The sequence below is a fragment of the Hemicordylus capensis genome, chromosome 2, assembly GCF_027244095.1.
Source record: "Hemicordylus capensis ecotype Gifberg chromosome 2, rHemCap1.1.pri, whole genome shotgun sequence".
NCBI classification, from domain to species: domain Eukaryota; kingdom Metazoa; phylum Chordata; class Lepidosauria; order Squamata; family Cordylidae; genus Hemicordylus; species Hemicordylus capensis.
The window spans coordinates 65132416-65154268 of record NC_069658.1 but is presented as its reverse complement, the minus strand read 5'-3'; the positions used below and the strand labels follow the sequence as shown (position 1 = coordinate 65154268).

Genomic DNA, 21853 nt, shown 5'->3' with positions numbered 1-21853 from the left:
GGATGAGGGAGCTGACCTGGCATGTATAACGGAGACCTGGTTGGGGGAGGCGAGTGGTCCAGTGTGGGCTCAGCTTCTCTCACCAGGTTACTCTGTCGTGGAACAGGCCAAGGGAAGTGGGCGGGGGTGTGTGTGGAGTGGCTGTGGTCCATAAGAATACAATTTCACTTACCAGGGCCCCTGTGAGACAGCTGACTTATATTGAGTGCATATTTTTGAGGCTGGGAACTAGGGATAGATTGGGGATTCTGTTGGTGTACCGTCCACCCCGCTGCCCAACTGACTCCCTAACTGAGCTGACGGAGCTGGTCGCGGAGTTGGTGTTGGAGTCTCCTAGACCTTTGGTGCTGGGGGACTTCAATATCCACTTTGGGGCTGGCTTGTCTGGTGCAGCTCAGGAGTTCATAGCAACCATGACAACTATGGGCCTATCTCAACTAGTTTCTGAACCAACTCACGTTGCCGGCCATGCACTCGATTTGGTCTTCTGTTTGGATCAGGGGGGTGTTCCGTGGGTGGGAAATCCAGTGGTTTCCCCAATGTCATGGACGGACCACTACCTGGTTAAGGTTGGTCTCACAGCTGCAATCCACCCCTGCAGGGGTGGTGGACCTATTAGGATGGTCCGTCCGAAAAGGCTGCTGGACCCAGTGGGATTTCAAAAGGCCTTGGAGGATTTTGACGTTGGTGCGGCCGGTGATTCTGTTGATGCCCTGGTGGGAACCTGGAACAGGGAACTCAACAGGGCAGTAGACACGATTGCTCCTAAGCGTCCCTTCCGACCTGCTGCAAAAAGGGCCCCTTGGTATACTGAGGAGCTGCGGGGGCTGAAGCGGTTGGGTAGGCGACTAGAGCGCAAGTGGAGAAGAACTCGGTTCGAATCTGACAGGATTCAGCACGTGACCCATTTGAAGGCTTATGTGGTGGCAGTGTGCGCAGCGAAAAAGAGATTCTGGTCTGCGCGCATTGCAGCTGCAGGTTCATGCTCGGCAGAGCTATCCCGGGTTGTGAGGAGTTTGGTTTCTGCTCCTTCTACTTCCAATCAGTCCCCGGGGTTGCTCTGCTGTGATGCCTTTAATGGGTTCTTTGCGAATAAGATCTCCTGTATTCGGGCTGACTTGGACGCCACTATTTTTGCAAGGTCTATGGAGAAGGTGTCCAGCAATCCTTCTTGCAGTATTAGATTGGATCAGTTTCAATCTGTGACTCCTGAGGATGTGGACAAGCTGCTTGGGGCGGTGCGGCCTACCACCTGTTCTCTGGATCCTTGCCCGACTTGGCTGCTTCTATCTAGCAGGGAGATTGTTGGAGATGGCCTAATTATTATCATAAATGCATCACTGAGGGAGGGTAGGGTGCCCCCCTGCCTGAAGGAGGCAATGATTAGACCACTCTTAAAGAAGGCTTCCCTAGACCCCTTAGCGATGGACAGCTACAGGCCACTCTCCAATCTCCCTTGGTTGGGCAAGGTGATTGAGAGGGTGGTGGCTGACCAGCTCCAGGCAGTCTTGGAGGAAACTGATTATCTAGACCCATTTCAAACTGGCTTTAGAACGGGCTATGGAGTTGAGACAGCCTTGGTCAGCCTGATGGATGACCTTTACTGGGGAATCGACAGAGGGAGTGTGACTCTGCTGGTTCTTCTGGATCTCTTGGCAGCGTTCGATACCATCGACCATGGTATCCTTCTGGATCGCCTGGGGGAGTTGGGGATAGGGGGCACTGCTTTGCAGTGGTTCCGTTCCTATCTCTCGGGCAGATTCCAGATGGTGGAGCTTGGTGACAGTTGCTCCTCAAAAAGGGAGCTGTTATATGGAGTCCCTCAGGGCTCCATTCTGTCACCAATGCTTTTTAACATTTACATGAAACCGCTGGGTGAGGTCATCAGGAGGTTTGGTGCTGGGTGTTATCAGTATGCTGATGACACCCAAATCTACTTCTCCTTTTCATCTTCCGGAAATGGCACTCACTCTTTAAATGCCTGCCTACAGGCAGTAATGGGCTGGATGAGGGAGAACAAATTGAAGCTGAATCCAAGCAAGGTGGAGGTGCTCATTGTGGGGGCTCAGAATCTGAGGGGTGAGTTAGATCTTCCTGTGCTGGGTGGGGTTACACTCCCCCAGAAGGAGCAGGTGCGTAGCTTGGGAGTATTCCTGGACCCAGGCCTCACCCTGGTATCTCAGGTGGAGGCCATGGCCAGGAGTGCTTTCTATCAGCTCCGGCTGATTCGACAGCTGCGCCCATTCCTCGAAGAGGATGACCTCAAAACAGTGGTGCATCAGCTGGTAACATCCCAGCTTGACTATTGCAATGCGCTCTACGTGGGGCTGCCTTTGTATGTAGTCCGGAAACTTCAGTTAGTTCAGAATGCGGCAGCCAGATTGGTCTCTGGGGCAACCCGGAGAGACCATATGATGCCTGTTTTAAAACAGTTACACTGGCTGCCAATATGTTTCCGGGCAAAATACAAAGTGCTGGTTATTACCTTTAAAGCCCTGTATGGCTTGGGTCCAAGATATCTTAGAGAGCGCCTTCTTTTACATGATTCCCACCGCACGTTAAGGTCATCTGGGGAGGTCCGTCTCCAGTTGTCACCGGTTCGTTTGGTGATGACTCAGAGGCGGGCCTTCTCTGTAGCTTCTCCTGGACTGTGGAATGCACTCCCAGTGGAAATTCATAATCTTGATTCTTTACTGTCCTTCAAGAGAGCCCTTAAAACCTATCTGTTTGGCCTGGGCTTTCAGGGTTTTTAATTACAGTGGTCCCTCGACTTACGTAAATAATCCATTCCGAACGCACGTTCGGAGGTTGAAATTTTCGTAAGTCGAGGAGCGCACCACGGAAGTCTCAAAGCACTCGTAATTCGAGGAAGCCGCATCTAAACATTCGTAGGTCGAGTAAGCAACTACTTCCGGTAAGCAACTACTTCTGGTCTTTTTGTCGCTCGTAACTCGAAAACAACGTAAGTTGAGTAATTCGTAGGTCGAGGGATTACTGTAGTTTTAATTGTTTTAATACCTGGTTTTCAGGGTTTTAATTGTTTTTTAAGTTGTTTTAAATTGGTATTTATATTTGTATCTCTGTTTTAATTGTTTTTAATGTTTCCTGTTTTAATTGTAAACCGCCCTGAGCCATTTCGGAAGGGCGGTATATAAATCAAATAAATAAATAAATAAATAATAAATATTCAGCTGCAAAGGGTCTTGGAAGATACAGATTATCTAGACTCTTTACAATCTGGCTGTTGCCCTGGGTTTGGGACTGCCACTGCTTTGGTCACCTGGTGGATGACCTTCACCAGGAACTAGAAAGGGGGAATGCATCCCTGTTGGTTCTGCTGGACCTCTCAGAGGCATTCAGTACCATCAACCATGGTATCCTTCTGGACCACCTCTCCGGTGTAGGGATCAGGGTTAGTGCATTGAAGTGGCTCCGGTCCTTTCTTGGGAGGAGGTTCCAGAAGGTGGTGCTGGGGGACTTCTGCTCTGTTCAACTCATTAGCCTCTGGCCTCTGAGGTCCCACAAGGTTCAGTATTGTCCCCCATGCTGTTTAACATCTACATGAAACTGCTCGGAGAGGTCATCAGGAGGTTTGGGCTGCAGTGTCATCAGTATGCAGATGACACTCAGCTCTACCTTTCCATGACATCAGATCCTAGGGAAGCAGTGGATGTCCTGAACCGAGGGCTGGATGTGGGCTGATAAACTGAGGTTGAATCCAGACAAGATGGAGATGCTGTTGGTCAGTAGGAAAACCAATTGGGATAGAGTGATTCAATCAGCTCCGGAGGTGGTTGCACTCCCCTTGAAAGAGCAAGTGTGCAGCTTGGGGGTGCTGCTGGATCCGGCTCTGCTTTTGGATGCTCAGGTGGAGGTGTTGGCCAGGCTTGCCTTTGCACAGCTTTGGCTAGCATACCACCTGTAGTCCTTTCTTGAGAAGGCAGATCTGGCCATGGTTACCCATGCCTTAGCCATGCCACAACTGGAAAACTGCAATGCGCTCTATGTGGGGCTAGCCTTGAAAAATATTCAGAAGCTTCAATTGGTACAGAATGCAGCTGCCAGGGTTATCTCTGGAATTGCTTGCTCAGAGCATATTACACCTATTCTGAAAGAACTGCACCAGTTGCCAATTTGTTTCTGGATCCAATTCAAGGTGCTGATTATTATCTTTAAAGCCCTTAATGGTATGGGCCTTGAATACCTGAAGGCCCACTTGCTTCCAAGGGTTTCTGCCCACTCAACAAGATCATTACGTGGGCCTTTGCTCTGTGTGCCAACAGAGCCAAAACGGATTGTGAGGAGCTCAAAAAGGATCTCTCCAAAATGGGTGAGTGGGCGACAAAATAACAAATGTGGTTCAGTGTTGGCAAGTATAAAGTGATGCACATTGGGACAAAAACCCCAATTTCAGGTATACGTGGATGGGATCTGAGCGGTCTGTGACTGACAAGGAGAGGGATCTTGGGGTCATGGTGAACAGCTCTTTGGAAGTGTCGACTCAATGTGCGGCAGCTGTGAAAAGGGCCAGTTCCATGCTAGGGATCATTAGGAAGGGGATTGAAAACAGAACTGCTAATATTATAATGCCCTTATACTAAAACGATGCTGCAGCCACACCTGGAATACTGCATACAGTTCTGGTCACCACATCTTAAAAAGGACATTGTAGAACTGGAAAAGGTGCAGAAGAGGGCAACCAAGATGATCAGGGGCCTAGAGCACCTTCCTTATGAGGCAAGACTAAAACACCTGGAGCTATTTAGTTTAGAAAAAAAGATGACTGCAGGGAGACATGATAGAGCTCTATAAAATCATGCATGGTGTGGAGAAAGTGGATAGAAAGAAATACTTCTCCCTCTCCCATAACACTAGAACCAGGGCTCATCCCATGAAATTGATTGCCAGGATATCTAGGACCAGCAAACAGAAGTACTTTTTCACACAATGCATAATCAACTTGTGGAATTCTCTGCCACAAGATGTGGTGACAGCCAACAACCTGGAAGGCTTTAAGAGGGGTTTGGATAACTTCATGGAGGAGAGTTCTGTGAACGGCTACTAGTCAGAGGGCTGTGGGCCATCTCCAGCCTCAAAGGCAGGATGCCTCTGAGTACCAGTTGCAGGAACAGCAGGAGAGAGGGCATGCCCTCAAGTCCTGCCTGGAGGCTTCCAGCAGCATCTGGTGGGCCACTGTGTGAAACAGGATGCTGGACTAGTTGGGCCTTGGACCTGATCCAGCAGGGCTGTTCTTATGTTCTTATGAGAGAGGCTAGATTATCGTGCACATGGGACAGGGCCTTCTCTGTTGTTGCCCCTAACTCTGGAATGCTTTCCCAGTAAACATTCTTTCTGTGACAACTGTGGCTGCTTTTTAAAAACAAAGACCTTTTTAATTTACTGAGGCTTTTACTTCCTAGGGATTCCAGGTTTCTTGGCTTTCTTGCATTTGTTTCTAACTGTTTCTTGTTTTATGGTTTTAATGCTTTCTCGATTTTAAGGTTTTAAATGTATTTAATGTATTTAATGTATTTAATGGAATTGTATAAATGGAATTTTTAACTTTTGTAAACCGCCTTGAGATGTGTTATGAAAAGTGGCATACAAATTGAACAATGAATATAAATAAATAAATAAATGGTGGCAGAGTAGGAGGTAGGAGGAGGTCCATGATGGGCAGTCTGCTGTGGGCCCCTTGAGGGCCCTATAAAACCTGCAGCCAGTCCTGGCTCCTTTCCCTAATTGTATTGTGCCTGAGTGCCATTTAGGGAGGGAGAGTACATCCTCCCCCATGTTTTAACACCATGTAATGATATGTCACGAGCACTTCTATCTCTGCCCAAGCCTCAGATCATTGAACACCTGTTGTTATAAATAATGAGATAGGCATATGTACTTACTATGTGTCCCAAAGGCACAGACTGCTTTCCCTCTTCAAATGGTGACCTCTTTGTCCTGTGTTGAAAACAGTACTATGCATATTACAAAGTAAAAATATAATCATAAGAAATACTCTTAAAATGTACTGCTTCTTCACAACTTCAGCATATCCTTTGGTCCTTGCTGAATCCTATTTACCAGACCAAAATGGCAGCCCACAATTTCCTGCATCCTTTCTTCACAGCATTGAAGACAAGCAGGGGAATCAGAGGTGTGTGTGCACTCGTGCTGTGTGGTTTGCAATTACTTGAAACATTGAATTGCTGCACATATACCTAACACAAATGGATATGCCCTTGCTCTCCCCTAAATTCCCATGCTGAACGTGGAAATATAAACGTGGGGAACTCCAAATGCTTACCAACTACTAACTGTTTAACCCCTGCTAACTGAGCAAAGAGGCATCTTTTAAAAGTAGTGATTCTCTTTTATTTAGCAGGGGGAGAGCAACTGGCCTTATGGAACCCCAGCACAGTATCTCTCCAGTGGCTGTTGCTGGTGTCAACCTTATGTTTGTTTCTCATTCATTCATTCATTCATTCATTATAAATCTTTTTATTGTTTTTCAACAAAATAACAGAAATGAACAGGAAACATAGAAAAGGAAGGAAAAGGTAATTTTACAATTAGCAGTTCTTAAACATCTCATAATTACATACATCAGTCGAGAGGTCCAGCAATTGTGTTTCTTTTTAGATTGTGAGCCCTTTGGGGATGGGACCATCGTGTGTGTGTGTGTGTGTGTGTGTGTGTGTGTGTGTAAACCACTTTGAAGACTTTGGTTGAAGGCAGTATATAAATATCTGTAGTAGTAATAGTAATGGTAACTAGAAGGAAGTGGGGCTTATTAATTATTTTGCCTTCATGAAAATGCTTTTGATATTTTTCTGGGTATCATGCAAAGAGGAAAAATAAGGGTTTTCCTATTCTCTCTCATCTGCACAGCCCTTGAAGACATATTTTCAGGTGTAAGTATGTGCTACAGAGGGAAGATGTGATCAGCAAAAACCGTCCTCCCCACATGAGCACCCACACTGCTCTACTCTTACATTGTACAGCAGTACAAAAAGAGATTAATACATGGTGAAAAGGGAAACAAACGTTCTTCATTTTGGAACATGAATTCAGATTACAGCAGGTGTTCATTGTTGGCATTCAAGCATTTGTCCTGCCTGGCAGATCATGCAAATTTTCAGTGGCAGAAACTTTTTCCTCTTGGATTAATAGAATGGAAATGATACTAATTTTGATTAAACTAAGGAAACAGTTTCTCTATCTGAAAGGCACAAGTTATTCTTGCACGTTGTGTCTTCTGGAAGTTTCCCCAGAATTTCAAGTTCCATAACACAAATGACGGTAATATGAAAGGCTGAGGGGGAGACATCATCCTTTGCACATTATTATCTTTTTTCCAAAGAACCTACATGAATTTTGTATGTGCATATTGATTGAGTTACTTTTTCTAGGCTACAGATCCTTTTAAGTTTTCATTGCTGGACCACTACATGCCTGAAGGATAGCATAATTAGCAAAGTTATCTAAACATCTTGGAGGGGAAAAAACAAACACATATGCTTTCCCAACTAAACTTTGCCATAAAATGCTTTAATCACTGAAATCATAAGGAAAGCAGTGTAACCTTAACAGAAGACAAGGTAATGATTCATTAGCTAAAAGAGCTCTCAGGGCATGCATATACCACAGAATTAGATTTGTTTTCCTGACTTCTCTAAATTTCAGTTATAGTTTGGATTGACGTACCAATTTGGCGTCATGCTGCATGCCCCCCTCAATTTGTTCTATTGCTTTATCATCCTATCACCATGTATTCCATGATGGAGAAACTACAAACACTAAATTACTTCTTGGGATACAAACCATTGCTCTGCTGCTTATTGCCGTTGACAGAAGAACGTTGACAGTGGTCCTCTTATCCTCACCTTAACAGAAAAGGGATAATAACACACCTTATAACTGCGACAAAATGTATTTTCTCTCTTTCTCTTCTGTCCAGTAAAATAGCCGGTTGAGGTTTGTGCAGTGGCAATACAGGTGAGGGCACTATAATGACTGGATGAATAAAGATTGCATTAGGCTCTGTAAGAACTCACCTGCTATGGAAAGTAAGTTGGTTTCGGACAGACCAGTAGTTTGTCTGTCTATGCAAATTTGTCTAGCCCTCTCCCCGCTTCCATGGAAGTCTTCTATTGGAAGTATTCTGGATCATTAAGGGAATGTTAGCTTCTTCTTATGATCTGGTTCCAAGGCAAAACCGTAGTCAGAGGTCACTTAGAATAATCAGATACCAAGCTTGTAACAATCATCCTCTTGCCAGGATCTTCACTCAAGCATCCTAAGCATGTTTGCACCTATTTCTGTGATCATCAGGCTGGGCTGTCTCTGGCAGGGGAAGCGGGTGAGAACACACTTAGGGCACACACCTCTTCAAATAAGAACATAAGAACAACTCTGCTGGATCAGGCCCAAGGCCCAACTAGTCCAGCATCCTGTTTCACACAGTGGCCCACCAGATGTAACTCGAAGCCACAGGCAGGAGTTGAGGACATGTCCTCCCTCCTGCTGTTACTCCCTTGAAACTGGTACTCAGAGGCATCGTGCCTTTGAGGCTGGAGGTGGCCTATAGCCCTCCGACTACTAGCTGACCTCTCCTCCAAGGAGTTATCCAAACCCCTCCTAAAGCCATCCAAGTTGTTGGCTGTCACCACATCTTATGGCAGAGAATAACACAAGTTGATTATGTGTTGTGTGAAAAAGTACCTCCATTTGTTGGTCCTAAATTTCCTGGCAATCAATTTTCCCTGGTTCTAGTGTTATGTGAGAGGGAGAAGAATTTCACTTTCTGCACAACATGCATGATTTTGGCCCCTGATCAGTGATCATCTTGGTTGCCCTCTTCTGCACCTTTTCCAGTTCTACAACGTCCCTTTTTAGATGTGGTGACCAGGGGCGTATCTAGGGTAGGGCAGGCAGGGCACGTGCCCTGGGCGCCACTTGAAGGGGGGCGCCATTTTTAAAAATTAAAAAATTGTAAAAAATGGCCACCGAAAACAAAATGGCCACTGTGCATGCTCAAATGGCCTCTGTGAGGCCCTAGGCCATGCCAGGCCTCACAGAGGCTATTTGAGCATGCATGGCAGGCATTTTGTTTTCAGCGGCCATTTGAATATATATATATATATATATATATATATATATATATATATATAGCCACCGCACATGCTCAAATGGTCCCTGCAAAGCCCTAGAGGCCAGCGAGGGGCGGGGGAACCTTTGCAGACCCACTCCACAGACTTTAGGAAGCCCCCAAAGGGGCTATAGCTCGTTGAAAGTGTCAACTCAATGTGCGGCAGCTGTGAAAAAGGTAAATTCCATGCTAGGGATCATTAGGAAGGGGATTGAAAATAAAACTGCTAATATTATAATGCCCTTATACAAAACGATGGTGTGGCCACACCTGGAGTACTGCGTACAATTCTGGTCACCACCAGAGGCGTATCTAGGGAAAATAGCACCTAGGGCAAGCACTGAAATTGCACCCCATGTCCAAACATCCGCCACTCATCTTTCAGATAACTCTACCATAATATCAGCTGAAAAATACAAGTCAAGCTCGTTAATCTTTTAATATTTCAAGAACTATTTAGCTGTGGACATAACCAGACCAAAAAGTGCTGGAAAACTGCAAATTTCAGTATGCTGGGGCTCATGAAATACCCAAATACTATGTGGAGGTGTACTTGGAAAACTAATGTCTAATTCTCTACTATGCATTGTAGCATCACATAAGTTTTAAAAATAAATGGAGAATTTGACTTTTCCCAGATACTCTGAAAATAATTAAAGGATATGCAGAGTAAACTGTGTCACTGCTTGGAATATATTCTAATATTTCAGAAAGACAGTTAAAATGAGAGAAAGAGAGCAAGAAACTCCCAGTGGGTCTTAATACTAAGGATTTCACACTGATTCAAAGACAAATTCACCATTAATAGCCATATTATTAAGACATCACATTTAACTCACTTATCACATGAAGCAAAGTAAGAGAAAATGAATACAATCCTAGCTCATAAGCTTCAGCTCATTATTCACAAGCCCTGATTCTCTGTACATAGTGCCAAACTAAATATGTGTACAGTGATTTATATTATATTAAATTTTAAAAATACCTGTCCACCATGACCCCAAGATCCCTCTCCTGGTCAGTCACCGACAGCTCAGATCCCATCAGTGTATAATTGACGTTGGGGTTTTTTGTCCCAATGTACATCACTTTACACTTTACAAATGAATGCCCTAAGCATGAATAGCCTGATGGGAACAGGCTGTTGAACAGCCTGATGGGAACAATGCTGGGGACAGGATTTCTGGACTCTCTTTGGGCTCCTTACTCATGTTCAACAGCTTTATTTACTGAACAGACATATTAGTATTGTGATTTATGTTTACATTTTCACTCTTCTTCCAAGGAGCTCAGGCTGGTGGACATAATCATCACAAAAACTCTGTGAGGTAGCTTTGAAAGTGACTGGCCCAAGATCATGAAAGATCTAGAAGAATCAACATGGAATAGGCAAATACCTATTCCAGTTGTTCTCCAAATTTCAAGACCAGCATATTGGTCTTTGTGGGTTTGTACATCTGACCCAAAGTGTAACCCTCTTTATTCCCTAGTGTACTGTTCTCAGCAACTACTGCTAGCATCCCAGAGACCAATTAAAAGTACCTATCACTCACCAGTAGATCTTGGCCCACTATTCTGCAGTCACTGGAACATAGGAAAACAGGAAGCCACCTTATATCAACCTCAGACCCTTAGTACATCTAGCTTAGGCCTGCCAACAGTCCTGGATTGGCTGGGACATCCCTTAATTCTGGGGGGAAGTGCTTGTTCCATCCGGACCACTCTTTTCCCTGTATTTTGGGTGGCTGGGCATGGCACCAGTGGCAGCCAGCATGAGCTCCACACAATGCCTCTGACTCTTTCCTTGCTCATTGCTCCAGGCTGCTGTTCCTGAGCTGCTCTACCCCACCCACCTGACGACCAGCTGTTAGCTGGGTGGGCAGGGCTTGCACAAAAGCCTGCATGCGGCTCCTGATGCAAGGGCTGTTCAAGTGTTGCCTTTCTTAACATGAAAAAAGTGGTGTGCCTGCCAATCAACCCTGCAATGCAGAAGTTCCCCAAATGTGGATTTGTGAATGCCTCAATGGCCATTAAGTGCCCAAGGCAGCACAAGGAGGGAGTTTGCAGGTTGTTATGAGTTTCCTGCTTCTGTGACCTGCTGTTGCTGCTGTTGCTGTCCAGCGGGTTGGCGGGGCTTGCACAGAAGCCTGTGTGCAGCCCTTGGCCCCAGTCACTCCCCCCAGCCTCAGCCCCAAACCTGTGTCGCATTTTCGGGCAATGAAATGTTGGCAACTCTAATCTAGGTCAGCATTGTCTACACTGACTGACCACGACATCCCAAAGTTTTAGGCAGTGGATATTCATTACCTGGAGATGGCAGGGGCCGGACCTGAGTCCTTCTGAATGCAAAGGCTTGGGCTACATATGTTGTAGAATGAGACAATATCAGATGGTAGGCCTGACATGAGAAGAATGGGGTGACTGCTTTGCGGGGTTATGTTTTCTAATGCCTTCCTAACAGGGCACTGACTAAGCCAGATTCTTTGTTCTTTATGTGCTAGGATTTCTTTCTTTTTCTTTTCTTTTTTTTACTGGCAGGAAGTTTTTTTACTTGAGCAAGCAATCAAGAATGGTATCTCCCACCTACATCCTGAGGTGGTACAGTCCATGCTATCACCTCAGGATTTATCACCTCAAGTAGATCAAGCCTCGGCAGAGTAACTAACATATATTTCCATTTATGCTGGTGAGGTCAACAATAAGATGCTCATCTCTACCATAGTTGTTTCAGTATATTTCTCCTCCAGGGTAATTAAAGAATCACTGGCTGGAATTTTTTATTTTTTATTTTTAACCTGTTGATAACAGAAGTCCTGAGCTGATCTTTAATGCTTTTATCTGCTGATTTTTTGGCAATTAACTTCATTTCCATTTTGTACAAACAAGCCATTATCTGAACCAGCCAATCATATTTACTTTGATAATTAGAAGTATTTTAAAAAGCTAGAAAGAGAATGCATTTTAGTGTGTTAATGTGTGAATACTACTGAAAGAAAGAGAGAGTAAAATCCTGAAAGAAAGAGAGAGTAAAATCCTGGAATAAATATAGACAACTGGGGATATTGAACTTAGTCTGTTGGCTTTCATTTCCCTAATAGGAGGGCAACAGGCTGCATTATTGTAATTTATATGGGATGCAAGTTCAAATGTTTGTAATCTTTTAGGGGAATTACAAATGCAATTTGGTTCAGACATGAGCAGAACTAGACAAATTTAATTTGGTTAGTCAACAAACAAGCAGCTGCAGCAACAGTTCATTGCCTGCTCAGTTTCCAGTTGCCATTTTCAATTCAAATGCTCTGTGGCAGCTGCTCTCTGGCTCAACAGTAGGTATCTGCTCCAATCCAATAGAGCATTTTTGCAATGTGTTAAAAAAAACCCTCACCCAAATTGTAGTGGGAGTGGCCAAGTTATAGAAGAAGATGGCCGCATAAGCCATAAGGCCTAATCTGTACTAGTCCATATACCTATTCAGATGCCTAGAACTTGCCATAAACAGTACAAGAAGTTGTAGGAAAGAATAAAGACAAACTTTAAATATTACAGAGTACTGAAAACTCAGTGAAAGTAAGAAAATATAAATAGCAAGGACTCTTAACTTAGAAGCCAGAGAGAAATTACATCAGTACTTCAAGAATTGAAACTAGACAATATATTAAAATGACTGTGGCGAACCGGGAGAGGATTTCTGGTCCTGGGCCTCCCACTGGTTTATTTAAAAATCCTCCAGTAGAGCTGCCACCAGTCTCTTATGAGACAAAACTAACATTAAAACCTTCTATTTAGAATCAGGGTGAACTCAAGATATAGCAAAAATGCCTTAAAACCTCTTTAAAGATCATGTAGGCAGTGCAGACAGAACAGAGCATGTTTCCAGCCAGATCAAGTTGAAAACAACCAAAAGATAGTTTATTTAAAGTAGGTATAAAAATCAAGTCAGTTTACAGGCAAACAAAGCAAAATGGTTAAAATGCACAAGTGAGATACCTTTCTTCCTGTCTGGTGTTAGACAGGAGGCTCAGTAGTTAGGTCTTAAGTTGCAGTTCAGAAAACAACAGCTTGCATCATGGTGAAGTCTGCACGCTCCCACTGCCCAGAGCCTTTGGATGGGGCGGTTTATAAATGTAATTAATTATTATTATTGCTGTTGTTGTTTTTGTTGTTGTTGTTGTCTACACAGTCAGACAGGTGTTATTGACTTGTTTGTTTTATCCAGACATTGAGTCCTTCCCAAGGACCTGGGATGGCTGAATTTTATTATCAATATTGTTGCCGTTATTATTATAGATATCGTCGCAGAATATAGGCTGTTCCCAGTAAAGTTGCTTTTTGTAATTGGCTGATGGTGATTTCTGTGGCCCCTATGGTGTTGATGTGCTCTTCAAGGTGTTTTGGAATTGCACCTAGGGCGCCAAATACTACTGGGATTATTTTGGTCTTCTTCTGTCACAGCCTTTTAATTTCAATTTGTAGATCTTTATTATTTGAAGTTGTTGTTGTTGTTGTTGTTGTTTGTTATAATATAATTGGAAGAAAGTTGTATGGGGATTCTAATGGTGGAAGAGGAGCAGGCAGAGAGTCAGAATTCTCTGGGAAGTTTGGAGGCACAAGGAGGGGAGGAAAACCTGAGCCAGCAACAGCGTTTCCACTCAGATCTTGGATCTGTATCAACTCCAGAAGGGGTTTACTACCCAAAGGTGCAGGCACCTAGCAAACAGCCTGTCTGCCAGGCAGTAGTGGGGTTGGACCATCAGGAGACACAGAACCTACTCAAATCTGGGACAGAACTGGGCACAAATAAAACCTGTCAGGCAGTAGTGGGATCAGGCCATCAGGGGGACCCAGAACCTACTGGAATCTGGGGCAGAACCCAGTAACCTCAAATACGCTATAGAGGGAGTGAAGGCTTACTCAAGTGTAATGGATTGATTATTTGCCTATAGAAATCCAAAGAGGCTGAGAAGGAACAATTGCTTAATTTTCTCTGTGCCTAGATAGAAGATAGACCCAACTGCACTCATCTATGAATTTTAGACCTGTTTTGGATTTAAAAATGCATTGTTGTTGTTGTTGTTAACAAGGGCCTTTTTAGCCAAGAAGATGAAAAAACTCTGTAACCTTTTGAGTAACTGAAGTTGCATCTGAATGTTTAAACTGAAATTTTGAATATTGCATTATATCTTCTCTACGACTGCTCTTAATGTTCCAAAGTAATGTGCCTGTTTTGATTTACTTGTAGGAATAAGGGAAATACTTATATCTTTCAGTTTATATTGCTGAACAGGCTTTGCTATGCTTTTTTGGTGTTCATTATTTGGAAAGTGTTTGGGGACTATATTTGTTCTGATGCTTTATTTTTGTATTTATTGTGTATGAACCATTGTGTATGAACCATTGTGTATGAACCTAGTATGAACCATTGGCTGTGTAGTCTACATGATGACTTAGAGTATAGTATTCTCCAAAACTCACTGGTGATGTTTAAGCCATCTGACATTGTGGATGTCTCATTTTTGAAGTGTCTGGCCAAACACTTTCCCCACTGGTACAAATAAGGGGGAAGATGTGATGGAATATTTATTTATTTATTCATTCATTCATTCAAATGTGTACACTGCCCCAAACTTTCATTTCTGGGTGATTAACAATAGCATAAAATAATTTAAAAACATATACAAAAATAGGTCTTTGTTCAGCTTCAAAACGCTTTCAAGTTTCATATCAGAACTTTCCTCAGTTCCAAAATCCAATTTTGGCTGTTTCTTTGTGGATTTCTAATCTGTTAGGAATCTTGTTCCTATTGTTTGGAAGCCCGCTACCTTCAAGGAGAAACATTAAGCTTTTGATTGTTTTGCCTATCTCCAAGAGGACAATTGTAATCTCTAGGTAGTTTTCCCTCTTTCCCTTGCCAGACATTAAATTTGCAAATCTGTCTCTATAGAGGAACCAGCCAGCTTTTGAATAAGGGAAGTTAGGTGGGGTCAGTCATCGAAGCGACTCTTGAGTTTCTTTTTTCAACATGTTAATTTTGTATTAGTTTCGCTTTGTTAGCTGAGACCAGGCTGCATGGATCCTGGGAGCATGCAGACTTCACCATGATGCAAGCTGTTGTTTTCTGAACTGCAATTTAAGACCAAAGAACTGCCGAGCCTCTTGTCTAATACCAAACAGGTATTATCTCACTTGTGCATTTTAACCATTTTGCTTTGTTTGCCTGTAAACTGTCCTGATTTTTATTTCTATTTAAATAAACTATCTTTTGATTCTTTTTTCCAACTTGATCTGGCTAGAAATGTGCTCCATTTTGTCTCCTAACGTGCCTGCTCTGATTACACACTCTTTAAAGAGGTTTTAAGGCATTTCGACTATATTTTGAGTTCACCCTGGTTCTAGATAGCACAGAGAAGGTTTTAATGTTAGTTTTGTCTCATAAGAGACTGGTGGCAGCTCTACTGGAGGATTTTTTAATGAACCTGGGCGTGACCCAGGGCCAGAAACCCTCTCCTGGTTCACCACAATAAAGGTAAGATAATAAGGGAGAAATTGCATCACATGTTGTATCCTTAGGTGGGGAGGGATGATTTTATTCTGTGATGACGTGAGTGGTATGTATGTTCACTCTATGGAACTGGCAAGATAAAATAAGGGAACTTGTTAGAAAGGGGACAATATGGAAGGCTGATAATGAGACAGACTGGCCTGATTCACACAGTCATCAAACTCAGAGTAGAAGACAGGTACCCTGGTTTGCATGATCATGTGAACTCACAAAACCCCCTCCAATCCAGGTTGCTCAAAGCAGGGTAACCCAGATTTCCTACCCTGCTCTTAACTGAGGTAGGAGATAAGAGCTCTCCTACTTTGATTCTTCAGTCATGTGAACTTACTGACATCTTCTACTGGGCCACTGGGTCACAGAAGGGCCCTCCCTCATATGGAAACAACAGAGAGCTTTTGCTACAGCAGTTTCCATCCATGGACGTGCCATTCCGCAAACTACAGATCCTGTAGCTGGAGCAGTTTTAGAAGGAGCCCTTCTTGGAGGATTTTCCATATTTGCAACCATGGACACCGTGCCTGGTTTAATCCTGAGATTCCTGGGTTTGCTGAACAAAACAGAGGTTCTGGCTGTACGCAGCTAATGGGGTAGGGGCTTTCCAACCCACTCCCAAATGGTTGTGTGAACAGGCCTTATGACTTTCATTTGAAAAAAGGGGGAAGTCTAGAATGACTTAAATAGCATATCCTAGAGTTGACCAAATCTGATATAGTTGAAAAAGTCCCTAAAACATTCTCTCTCTCTCCCTCTCTCTCTCTCTCTCTCACACACACACACATACATTCTGGCTACCTCTATCAGGTCAGTGATCATGATTGCTACATATACCTTCTCAAAGGAAACAATTTGATATTATCCAAAAGCAGAGCTGGATTCATGCAGGATCAACCCTAGACCAAATGACGCCCCAGAAAAGGAATGGATTTAGTGCCCCCTCCACTTTTGAATACCTTGAGGCTATTCCCACAACTGCAGGAAAGTGGGCTAAGGGAGCCCAGTCCGCTTTCCTGTGGTTGTGGGAACCACAGCCCGCTTATGTCCCCCCCCACTTAAATGAGGTTAGCAGAGTGAGTGCTCTGCTAACTGCATTTTACTGATTGTGTGCCGCTGTGGCATGGCTCTGCACCATCACAATACCCTAGTAGACCCCCAACTGGGAGGCTACAAGCAGCCTCCTGGCCTCGGAAGTCTCCCCAGAATGCCCCATACACTCATGCAGGGCATCCTGGGACTCGGAGAGGAGAGCTGGTCTTGTGGTAGCAAGCATGACTTGTCCCCTTAGCTAAGCAGGGTCTGCCCTGGTTGCATATGAAAGGGAGATTAGAAGTGTGAGCACTGTCAGATGTTCCCCTCAGGAGATGGAGCTGCTCTGGGAAGAGCAGAAGGGTCCAAGTTCCCTCCCTGACTTCTCCAAGATAGGGCTGAGAGAGATTCCCGCCTGCAACCTTGGAGAAGCTGCTGCCAGTCTGTGTAGAAAATACTGAGCTAAATAGGTCAATTGTCTGACTCAATATATGGCAGCTTCCTATGTTCCTATGTCTGCGGGGAGAGCAGGCTAAGCCCACTCTCCCTGTAGAGCCTGGTAAGGCTCTCCACACTGCTCTTGTGGAGAGCCTCCTTGTTTTTTTATTACCTATTTAGCCCTTCTTACAATTTTAATGCATGATCTGCATGCATGATTTATTCCTGTCATCTAAAACAATAAATTTCCACACAGTGATCTCCAGGTCTGTATTTATCTATGCAATATATAAGCAAAGTAAAAGAAATTAGCATCCTCTATTCTTAATGAAGCTTTTTAATTTTAAGAATAACTGAAATGCCTGGTATCTCTCCAGTTCCAAACCTAGGGGAAGAAGTGGGGGCAGAACCAACCAAATGACCTTCTCTAAAGTAAAGGGCATACACATGAGCATTTTGAATTTCATCACGCACAGCTAAATCTAGTTTTATTCTGTTAATCCTCTTTTTGAGATGTTCAGATGCCTTTCAGTTACTGGAAGGGAACCATAAAAAGCAGAGAACCACAACACATTTGGAAGAGCTATTTTACTGAGCATTAAGTAATGATGGGGTAGAAATAGGACTTTAACATGTCTTGTATATTTTCCTTTCTTTTTCTTTCTTGATGGCTTCATTATACTACAGGAAACAGTCAAATGTTTTACTGAATGAACACATGTTTAAACCATCCAGCAAAATGAACAGCTCCTGAATAATAACTTAGAAATAACATTTTAGAATGATACCTTTTCTTTGGAGGCAAAATAAGGGGACAGAAATTTGGAATGCCATTCATTTTCATATTTAAAAATATGACTGACATCCTGACTAGGAAGATGTGACTATGCTACAGAGAGCTTTCTTAGCTCTGCACCACAATTTGTGTAGGGTGGGGGCATGATTTTGCCATTTCTCCCGTAAATGACCTGTGCCCTCAGAAAATATGTCCCTTGGGTCATGCTGTTCTCAGAGACATATTTTGAAAGCAATCAGTCCATTTCCCGGGGAAGCAGATACTGGCTGAAATCTTCCCCCAACCCTGACATGCTCTGTGCTGCAGAGCTCTGGAAGCCTTCTGCAGCATGGGTGTGTCTTCCCAGTGAATACCACTGCCTTCATCAGGAGGTCAGCCAATAATAATAAATGAAGTATATTGGCAACACGACTACTACAAGTGTCATCCCACCGACCCCCACCCCAATATTGAATCAGGAGTTATCATCATTAAACATTCAGATGGGCTGATATATTGATTGGTTAAAGCAGATACTGGAGAAAATATAAGCATCACACCTTATTATTTTATTATTTATTATTTATATTTTATATCCCGCTCTTCCTCCAAGGAGCCCAGAGCAGTGTACTACATAGTTAAGTTTCTCCTCACAACAGGTCTGTGAAGTAGGTTAGACTGAGAGAGAAGTGACTGGCCCAGAGTCACCCAGCAAGTATTATGGCTGAATGAGGAATTGAACTTGGGTCTCCCCGGTCCTAGTCCAGCACTCTAACCACTACACACCTTGGTAGAGGTTAATTGTAATCCCCTGCTAACTAGGCAAAGAGGCACCTTTCAAAGTAGTGATTCTCTTATATTTAGTGGGGGAGAGCAACTGTTCCTATGTAACTCCAGTACTGTGATCTCCAGTGGCTATTGTTGTTGTCCACTTTGTGTTTCTTCTTACACTGTGAGAGCCTCTGGTGGCGCAGTGGTAAAACTGCTGCCCTGTAACCAGAAGGTTACAAGTTCGATCCTGACCAGGGGCTCAAGGTTGACTCAGCCTTCCATCCTTCCGAGGTCAGTAAAATGAGTACCCAGAATGTTGGGGGCAATATGCTAAATCATTGTAAACCGCTTAGAGAGCTCTGGCTATAGAGCGGTATATAAATGTAAGTGCTATTGCTATTGCTATTGCTATCTACACAATCAAAAACTGTGTTCTATCTGAGTTTTGGAGCTGCGTGTGCTCCCAATTTCCAGTATCCAAAACCTGGGTATCCAAAACCTGGGTAGCTTTTCCTCCTACCTCGCTTCCACACAATCACTTCTACCCAGGTTTTCCTCTTACCTTGCTTCCACAACACCAAAAATTGGGAGCACACACAGCTCCTAAACCCGGGTAGAACACAGTTTTTGATTGTATGTGAGCCCATTGGGGACAGGAAACCCTCTTATTATTCTTGTTGTTTTTCGATGTAAGCTGCTTTGGAAACTTCTGTATTGAAAAGTATTTAATATTAATACTAATGGCTTTTTTCCTGCCTGTTTTTGTTTTCTATTTTTTATTTATTCTAAACTAAAACAAAGACATAATAAAAAGCTCCACTTTTACCAAGGTTTTCACCACAACAGTAGGAGCTGTAGTATAGATTCCATACTGAATGCAGCAGCACCCCAGAGGCAGTGTGGATTTTAAAAAATGGCCACTACCATGAAGAAAATGCCTGCTGCCATGCCACATTTTTGCATGTTAGTGGCCCATTTTTTACCCATATTGCCATGGGGCAATATATCTGTCAGGAGGCAGCTATGCAATATAGCTCCTGCTGCCGGTGACACAGGGAGGCAATTCTCACGACCATAGGAAAGTGGGCTAAGGGAGCCTGTCCCACTTTCCTGTGGTCATGTGCTGCAACGGGAGCCACGTGGCTCCCAGCAGCAAACCACAGTAAGTACCCCTCCCCTTAAACACAGTTAGCGGAGCGAGTGCTCTGCTAACCCCATTCATCTGATCGTGAGACGCTGCAGCGTGGCTCCACCCCATGGCGACTCATGAGACCACCCCATACCAGGAGGCTAACACAAGCTTTCTGGCCTTGGTGGGGTCTCCCTAGGATGCCCTGAGCACTCGCGCAGGGCATCCTGGGTCTTCCAGGCCCCGATCCCCTCTGCCCCTACTGGAGTCGGAGCTCTGGAGCTACTGGAGCCGGCAGTCATGTGGGTGGCCGATCCAGCCACCAGGGATGGTTCCCTGATCATCTGCAGGGAGAGCAGGCTTAGCCCGTTCTCCCTGCAAAGCCCAGTAAGGCTCCCTGCACTGCTCTCATGTGGAGAGCCTCAAAGGGTAGCAAAAGAAGGGTGCCTTTTTAAAAAGAAAGTGTTAAAAAACACCTCCAAATTAAGCTTTTCAAAAAAACACGCACACACCTAATCAGGACCCTCTGAATAGGTCCTGGAAGGAATGGCACAGGACTTGAATGGTTCCAGAATGAATGAAATGGTAATGAACAAAAACAATTGAAGTTTTTTGTACATGCTTACACCTAGCACTGCACTGGCACTGAAGCATAGGAGCAGATAATATTTTAACCATACCATTGCTGTGAGTAGATTTATGTAGGAACCATTCCAGACCAGCAGGAAGCATGTGGATACAGCATCCAATTAAAGTTATTCCAGCCAAGCATATTATTCTCCCTTTGAAGAAGAAGAAAATATTTCTAGAATGAATAAACAAGTATTTTTCTTTTATGAAAAGATAACAATATCTACTATAGAGAAGCAGCAGACAAGTCAGTCATATCACCTCAAAATGGAATGGTGCAAAGTATGACTGGAAATGGGTTTTGGAAAATCATTTTAGAAGGAAACAATAAAACACCCATCCCAGATGAATTTGGCCATTTGCTAAATGTAATCTGCTATTTATAAACTACTGCCAAGTGACTCAATAATCTGTCAAAGATGCTGTAGCAAATACAGTTGACTAAAGTGAAAAGTACTTAGGAAAGCAATGTTTGTATTCCACCTGGTACAAATATGCTACAGGGAAAGACAACTTGACTGGCCTAGATTTTAATTTTAGACCTCTAGTGAGAACAATGCCTGGAATCAGATTATTTCCATTTATTCAAAACAATCAAGAGGATAAGAGGATATGCATTTACCAAGTATATTAAATATATATGTAATTTCCTGTCTTCTTCAAATCTGTTTGATTTAACTGTGCCACCAGATGTACCTCCTACAGAAACATCAAGACAAGAGCTTATCCTAGCAAGAAAAGATCTTTAAAACTGGAGGCAGGGAGGGTGTTTCTGTCATTCAGTTTCCCTTCTTGTCAAATATGATGATATAAGCAGTTAGTTAAGCAATGTATTTCACAGTGCCTAGAATGAAATAATGTCATTTTCCATTTCATCAGAATTCTGAATTTAACTCATTAGATATCCCATATGATAGATCTTCATATCACTTTTGATCATTCTTTGTGGATTTGAAAGAACCTTTTTGGAACTGCTGGTCACATAAATAAACAAATTACTTGAGATATAGAATTTGCCATAGTCCAGTTCCTGGCAGGTTTTTAATCACACATTTCCCTCCCTTTTTTTAGATCAATAAAGCAGGTTTTGCCTGACAAAAAACAGATTGAGGACATACAGAATAAATGAAAGCACTTCAAAATAGAGGGTGCTCACCAAATGGGAGAGACCTCTGCTCCCAAGTAAGGTACCTCTGCCACATCTGAAGTATCCAGAGGAGAACATGTAGAGAAATATAGGTCTATAACTGCAAATGAGCATTAATAGTGTGGTGTTTCTGTTTAGTCGATTCCTTGATCCAAGCTGGCTCGTATTTGAACTTGTATGATTGTATGAACACAGCCTAATTTATTTATTACATTTTTATACCACCTAACAAAAAA

General features: G+C 43.3%; 1 long non-coding RNA gene across 3 annotated transcripts in view; it reads right to left on the bottom strand.

Annotated features, from left to right (window-relative positions):
* The window catches only part of LOC128342570 (uncharacterized), a 48621-nt gene that overhangs the window by 3513 nt on the left and 23255 nt on the right, over positions 1–21853 (bottom strand). For 2 of the 3 annotated variants that reach the window (XR_008315086.1, XR_008315085.1), the window contains exons 3-6: positions 20521–20622; positions 8052–8195; positions 7819–7880; positions 5901–5955 (exon numbers count right to left, since the gene is read on the bottom strand). This is a non-coding gene — a long non-coding RNA (uncharacterized LOC128342570). The remainder of the gene's footprint in view (positions 1–5900; positions 5956–7818; positions 7881–8051; positions 8196–20520; positions 20623–21853) is intronic. The other variant, XR_008315087.1, reaches the window with a different exon arrangement.